The sequence below is a fragment of the Oncorhynchus masou genome, chromosome 5 (assembly GCF_036934945.1).
Source record: "Oncorhynchus masou masou isolate Uvic2021 chromosome 5, UVic_Omas_1.1, whole genome shotgun sequence".
Lineage (NCBI taxonomy): Eukaryota > Metazoa > Chordata > Actinopteri > Salmoniformes > Salmonidae > Oncorhynchus > Oncorhynchus masou.
In genome coordinates, this window is record NC_088216.1 from 57,371,292 (window position 1) to 57,377,907 (window position 6,616).

Consider the following 6,616-nt stretch of genomic DNA (forward strand, 5'->3'; position numbering starts at 1 on the left):
TCAGAGTAGGAGAGCTGATATAGAATCACTTATTCTTTACGATTTAAAAAGCAAAAATTGTCCTAGATCAGCACTCCTAATCCGAGACGCTTTGTGAATCTGGGCCCAGGCCACTGAATAAACTGAGACAAGCACATTGATCACCACAGGCACTTTCAACAATTGATAGGCAACACATAAACAATAACAGTGTACTGAGATTATAGATTGGCAAAGCTGCATCTTCTCGTTCATAGACACGCACTAATGTATAGTCAAATCAAACTTCTGTGGACATATACAGAACATGGAGATCATCTCTACAGTTATTCCCTCAATCAGGCAATTTACTCCATGCCGATACAACATATATCTTCCGTATTGAATTATGTTGCATGCACTCACATTCATATGGTAACTGAAGAGGTATGTTTTCACCAAAGGTAGGTGAGTGAAAATAAAAAGCTTATTACAAGTAAACTCAGCAAAAAAAGAAACGTCCTCTCACTGTCAACTGTGTTTATTTTCAGCAAACTTAACATGTGTAAATATTTGTATTAACATAACCTGATTCAACAACTGAGACATAAGCTGAACAAGTTCCACAGACATGTGACTAACAGAAATTGAATCATGTGATCCTGAACAAAGGGAGGGTCAAAATCAAAAGTAACAGTCAGTATCTGGTGTGGCCACCAGCTGCATTAATTACTGCAGTGCATCTCCTCCTCATGGACTGCACCAGATTTGCCAGTTCTTGCTGTGAGATGTTACCCCACTCTTTCACCAAGGCACCTGCAAGTTCCCAGCCTGCAGGAAGGGTACCACATGAGGGAGGAGGATGTCTTCCCTGTTACGCACAGCGTTGAGATTGCCTGCAATGACAACATGCTCAGTCCGATGATGCTGTGACACACCGCCCCAGACCATTACGGATCCCGCTCCAGAGTACATGCTTTGGTGTAATGCTCATCCCTTCGACGATAAACGCGAATCCAACCATCACCCCTGGTGAGACAAAACCTTGACTCTTTTTGCCAGTCCTGCCTGGTCCAGCGACGGTGGGTTTGTGCCCATAGCTGATGTTGTTGCCTACAAGCCCTCAGTCCAGCCTCTCTCAGCCTATTGCAGACAGTCTGAGCCCTGATGGAGGGATTGTGCGTTCCTGGCGTAACTCAGGCAGTTGTTGTTGCCATCCTGTACCTGTAATGCAGGTGTGATGTTCGAATGTACAGATCCTGTGCAGGTGTTGTTACACGTGGTCACTGCGAGGACGATCAGTCGTCCGTCCTGTCTGCCTGTAGCGCTGTCTTAGGCATATCACAGTACGGACATTGCAATTTATTGCCCTGGCCACATCTGCAGTCCTCATGTCTCCTTGCAGCATGCCTAAGGCACATTCATACAGATGAGCAGGGACCCTGGGCATCTTTCCTTTGGTGATTTTCAGAGTCAGTAGAAAGGCCTCTTTAGTGTTCTTATTTTTCATAACTGTGACGTGACCTTAATTGCATACCGTCTGTACGCTGTTAGTGTCTTAACGACCGTTCCACAGGTGCATGTTCATTAATTGTTTATGGTTCATTGAACAAGCATGGGAAACAGTGTTTAAACCTTTTACAATGAAGATCTGTGAAGTTATTTGGATTTTTATGAATTATCTTTGAAAGACAGGGTCCTGAGTTTATGTTCAGAGTCAGAAATACAGAGCAAAATTAAAACAATAATGTCCAGAATGAAGACACAGGTAGGTACTGTATTGCATTAGTAAAGGTACAGTATTCACACTTTATATCCAGTAAAGGTAAATAGAACAGTCTCCCATAACAACAATTACAGTGGGCAAATAGCACAATTACTGTACATTGAAAATCTAGCCACAGTTTTTGTCTGTTCAAAGTAAATATTCTAGACTAATAGATTTACAATAAGGATTGTAATTTTCAGAGAGTACAGTATATATTTATTTTTACAATTTAGTCATTACAGTAGTGAGCGCATACATTTTCATTTGTACTGGTCCCCCGTGGGAATCAAACCCACAACCCTGGCATTGCAAGTTCCATGTTCTACAAACTGAGCTCAGGTTACGAGTAAAACTGCCAACAGCCAAATACAATAGACCAGCTATTCCCCCAGGGGTACGCGCAATGCCATCAGGGCTACACCAAATAAAAACGTGATTCACATTTTCAAATTTTCATTTGCATTTAGATTTTCCAATGGGGCTATACAAAAAATGTACTTAAACCATCTAGTGTTCAGCAAATTAACAAGTAAAAGCCATGACAGGGAGACATAGTGGAGTGGTAATGCGTGTGCAAGCAGCTGCTCCTGAAGCCACTTGGGTACAATGCAGCATCCACCGAGAGGCTCTTGCTGCCAAGGGAATGCCTAACAGCTTGAAAGATGTTTTGGACACTACAGTGAAAATGTTTAGCTTTGTTAAAGCAAGGCCCCTGAACTCTCGTGTATTTTCTGTTTATGCAATGATATGGTCAGCGACCATGTAACGCTTTTACAACATACAGAAGTGCGCTGGTTATCAAGGGGCAAAGTATTGACACGTTTAAAAAAATGAGAGACGAGCTTAAAGTTTTCTTTACTGACAATAATTGTCACTTGTCTGACAGCTTGCATGATTACGAGTTTCTCACACGACTGGCCTATCTGGGTGATGTTTTTCCTCGCCTGAATAATTTGAATCTAGAATTACAGGGACTCTCCGCAACTATATTCAATGTGCGGGACTAAATTGAGGCTATGATTAAGAAGCTGGAGGTCTTCTCTGTCTGCATTAACAAGGACAACTCACAGGTTTTTCCATCATTGTATGATTTTTTGTGTGCCAATTAACTTACGGATGTCAAATGTGATTTAGTGAAGCATCTGAGTGAGCTGGGTGCGCATTTACGCAGGTACTTTCCAGAAACGGACGACACAAACAACTGGATTCGTTATCCCTTTCATGCCCTGCCTTCAGTCCACTTACCGATATCTGAACAAGAGAGCCTCATGGAAATTGCAACAAGCTGTTCTGTCAAAATTGAATTTAATCAGAAGCCACTGCCAGATTTCTGTCAGGGCTGCGCTCAGAGTATCCTGTCTTGGAAAATCGTGCTGAATTTATGTATTTTTTGTGAAGAATCAACAACAAGACAGATTTGATGTGGGGTATCCTGTCTTTGCAACAGTGAGGTTGGATGCATTTTAAGACAGTGAGCCCTTTACATATGTGAGAGTGGATTCCCGGCCCTCACGAGCATGAAAACTAAATACAGGCACAGACTGTGTGTGGAAAATGATTTAAGACTGAGACTCTCCAATAAACAACATTGCAGATAACATGTATTGCATCCTTTCAAGCACACCCTTCTCATTAACCTGTGGTGGGTTTTTCACAATTTGATGAACAAATACATTTTATATGTACAGTAAGATGGCTAAATAAAAAGCTAAATGATTGATTATTGTAATTATATTATTATTTGTGCCCTGGTCCTATAAGAGCTCTTGGTCACTTCCCACGAGCCGGGCTGTGACAAAAACACACTCAATCTTATGTTTAAAAAATGTATCGTATAGCGTGTGTGTAGCAGGCTTACAATGATGGCAAAAAACAACATTTGAGAGTGCGCTGATCCTGGTGCTAGAAGGGGTACGCAGCTGGAGGTTAAATATTTGAAGGGGTACTGGACAATAAAAAGTTTGGGAACCACTGCAGTAGACCATGGAAGACTGTTCACTCAAAGCCTGTTAGGATACTATAAAGGATAAGGCACAGAGTATATACAGTGCTTTGCGAAAGTATTTGCCCCTTGAACTTTGCGACCTTTTGCCACATTTCAGGCTTCAAACATGAAGATATAAAACTGTACGGTTTTTTTGTGAAGAATCAACAACAAGTGGGACACAATCATGAAGTGGAATGATATTTATTGGATATTTCAAACTTTTTTAACAAATCAAAAACTGAAAAATTGGGCGTGCAAAATTATTCAGCCCCCTTAAGTTAATACTTTGTAGCGCCACCTTTTGCTGCAATTACAGCTGTAAGTCGCTTGGGGTATGTCTCTATCAGTTTTGCACATCGAGAGACTAAATTTCTTTTCCCATTCCTCCTTGCAAAACAGCTCGAGCTCAGTGAGGTTGGATGGAGAGCATTTGTGAACAGCAGTTTTCAGTTCTTTCCACAGATTCTCGATTGGATTCAGTGCTGGACTTTGACTTGGCCATTCTAACACCTGGATATGTTTATTTTTGAACCATTCTATTGTAGATTTTGCTTTATGTTTTGGATCATTGTCTTGTTGGAAGACAAATCTCCGTCCAAGTCTCAGGTCTTTTGCAGACTCCATCAGTTTTTCTTCCAGAATGGTCCTGTATTTGGCTCCATCCATCTGCCCATCAATTTTAACCATCTTCCCTGTCCCTGCTGAAGAAAAGCAGGCCCAAAACATGATGCTGCCACCACCATGTTTGACAGTGGGGATGGTGTGTTCAGGGTGATGAGCTGTGTTGCTTTTACGCCAAACATAACGTTTTGCATTGTTGCCAAAAAGTTCAATTTTGGTTTCATCTGACCAGAGCACCTTCTTCCACATGTTTGGTGTGTCTCCCAGGTGGCTTGTGGCAAACTTTAAACAACACTTTTTATGGATATCATTAAGAAATGGCTTTCTTCTTGCCACTCTTCCATAAAGGCCAGATTTGTGCAATATACGACTGATTGTTGTCCTATGGACAGAGTCTCCCACCTCAGCTGTAGATCTCTGCAGTTCATCCAGAGTGATCATGGGCCTCTTGGCTGCATCTCTGATCAGTCTTCTCCTTGTACGAGCTGAAAGTTTAGAGGGACGGCCAAGGCCTTGGTAGACTTGCAGTGGTCTGAAACTCCTTCCATTTCAATATTATCACTTGCACAGTGCTCCTTGGGATGTTTAAAGCTTGGGAAATCTTTTTGTATCCAAATCCGGCTTTAAACTTCTTCACAACAGTATCTCGGACCTGCCTGGTGTGTTCCTTGTTCTTCATGATGCTCTCTGCACTTTTAACGGACCTCTGAGACTATCACAGTGCAGGTGCATTTATACGGAGACTTGATTACACACAGGTGGATTGTATTTATCATCATTAGTCATTTAGGTCAACATTGGATCATTCAGAGATCCTCACTGAACTTCTGGAGAGAGTTTGCTGCACTGAAAGTAAAGGGGCTGAATAATTTTGCACGCCCAATTTTTCAGTTTTTGATTTGTTAAAAAAGTTTGAAATATCCAATAAATGTCATTCCACTTCATGATTGTGCCCCACTTGTTGTTGATCCTTCACAAAAAAATACAGTTTTATATCTTTATGTTTGAAGCCTGAAATGTGGCAAAAGGTCGCAAAGTTCAAGGGGGCCGAATACTTTCGCAAGGCACTGTATATAGAGTACAGGGAGGTTGAATATATAAGGTTGAATATATTATTATATACCTGCTAGATCTACTGTCTCATTTATATTATGACAGACCAGCTAGATCTACTGTCTATTTTATATTATGACATTTCAGCTAGATCTACTGTCTCTATTATATTATGACAGACCAGCTATGTCTACTGTCTTTATTATATTACAGCAGACCAGCTGTATCTTCTGTCTCCATTTCACTTTGGCCATTGTTGTGGGCCTGCCCTCCCCTCAACAGCCTCAAATAGGCTATTTCATGTGGGGGTGGGGTGGGGTGGCAGACACGCATCTCGGCTATGCACCCTCTAATCCACAATATGTAAATACACAAACATAGGATATGGGTCAGTACATACAAACATACCCCCACCCACAATGTATAGCCAACGTGTACTTTACACATTTCATTACATTTATATATATTGCTACAAAAAATCACAAATAATATTTTATATTATTAATTTCAATCAACGGCATTAGCATGAGAAGAACTTACCAGTCCAAAACGATGTCCTCTCCGTTCAAAAAATATTCCTCCATTTGGGAATGAATCGTCCTCCAACAATCTCTGTCTCACTTTCCCGATCAATTTCTTCTAAAATTGTGTGTACATCTGTATATCTAGACTTTAGACTGTATATATAGGCTTTCCCTGACTTAGTCGCCATACTGATTGATATATAAACAGCTGAAGATGCGCTTTACCAAAATAATGCTGTGCGTAACATGCGTGGCTCCTTCCGGTATGAATCTTCAATGGCGAATGACCCTCTTTACGCCGGAGTTTACTACATGGGATGGTCTTCCAACACATAAACATTACATATTGCCGTTTAGGTCATTGGCTATCTACCCGTTTAGGTCATTGGCTATCTACCCAGCTAGATTTCAAGACGATCAGTGGTCATTGGGTTAAAATACAGTCAATCAACGAAACAGCGGTCATATCATTGGTGCACAAATCGGTCTTCAAATCGGTTTCTTTCAGTCAATACGTCAGGCGAAGTTACCCATCACGTTTGGTTGTGTTACAAACAAACCAGTTGATTGCAATGAAACCAAACATGACTGGATAAAGTCACATTTAGTGTGTGTATTGACATCGAATGTGTCGTCGAAAATGGAATTAGACGGAATTCACGACACAAGCGTTTCACAAAATGTTTCGTGTTAGGCTATAAAAAT